Here is a 1579-nt window from a genome sequence, read left to right as displayed (position 1 = left end):
CCTCTTTTCTTCTCCCCACCAACGATTGAGCAAGGACAAGAGAAGTGCGGGGTGTAGCCCTCTCACTTTAGCTTCTGCCCCTCCTAGAACAATAGGGCGCGCAGTCTATCTTATAAGTCTATGGGACCAACCGACATCCGTAAAAGTAAACTCCGCCTGAATCCCCACTTTTTCAATGGTGCAGACGAAAGTGCAAAATCCTAACCTTAAATAATCTTGATTTACGTTATGCGCATGCGCTAGTGTATACAGTGGGGAGTCACCATAGGAGAAGGGATTACTGTATGAAAGGTTAAGATGTGACTTTTACGGAAGTTAAGACACTAACGGGGGTCAACTTTTCGGAAGTTCGACTGTATGACGTTTATTAGTGAAACTAAGCCAGATAGAAATATGGAGAAAAGGACCTTTCCAGTTCCTCTCAATGAGCTGCATAAGAAACGGTAGGTCCAGAAATAAAAAATAATTTTTTTATCTATTTCAATTTTTGTCAAAAATCAAAAAATATATAAATAATAAAAAATGGATATGACTGACTTGACTTCAGGCGATTTTTTATATTTTTCGAATACTGCAATAAAAATTTTTCAAAAATTTCTCTCAGTCAAAAATCACAAATCTAAGAAATGACTATGAACGACTTGACCTCTGACGTTTTTTTTTGCAACATCATGTTAGGCAACGTCATGTTAGGCCCATACGGCCAATAAATTACCCCTAGTGTGACTTTAAGAATTCTAACAGCGTCAAAAATAATTTGTACCATTTGCGCTTTGGCACACGACAACATATTCATGCCGAGAGCTTGTGAAAAAAAGGCCGATTGGATTGATGTTTCGGAAGGCACCCTTACGGCCGATAAACTACCCCTAGTGCCACTTAAAAATTTCTAACAGCGCCAAAAATGATTTGTAACATTTGCGCTTTGGCACACGACAACATATTCATGCCGAGAGCTTGTGAAAAAAAGGCCGATTGGATTGATGTTTCGGAAGGCACCCTTACGGCCAATAAACTACCCCTAGTGCCACTTAAAAATTTCTAACAGCGCCAAAGATGATTTGTAACATTTGCGCTTTGGCACACGACTACATATTCATGCCGAGAGCTTGTGAAAAAAGAGCCGATTGGATTGATGTTTCGGAAGGCACCCTTACGGTCAATAAACAACCCCTAATGCCGATTAAAAATTTCTAACAGCGCCAAAAATGATTTGTAACATTTGCGCTTTGGCACACGACAACGTATTCATGCCGAGAGCTTGTCGGAAGAGCATAGGCCGATTGGATTGATGTTTCGGAAGGCACCTTTACGGCCGATAAACTACCCCTAGTACCACGTAAAAATTTCTAACAGCGCCAAAAATGATTTGTAACGTTTGCGCTTTGGCACACAACAACATATTCATGCCGAGAGCTTGTGAAAAAAAAGCCGATTGGATTGATGTTTCGGAAGGCACCCTTACGGTCAATAAACAACACCTAGTGCCGATTAAAAATTTCTAACAGCGCCAAAAATGATTTGTAACATTTGCGATTTGGCACACAGATCGGAAGAGCACACGTCTGAACTCCAGTCA

Source organism: Wasmannia auropunctata, unplaced genomic scaffold (genome assembly GCF_000956235.1).
Source record: "Wasmannia auropunctata unplaced genomic scaffold, wasmannia.A_1.0 LD336106.1, whole genome shotgun sequence".
NCBI classification, from domain to species: domain Eukaryota; kingdom Metazoa; phylum Arthropoda; class Insecta; order Hymenoptera; family Formicidae; genus Wasmannia; species Wasmannia auropunctata.
Note: the sequence above shows the minus strand (reverse complement) of the source record.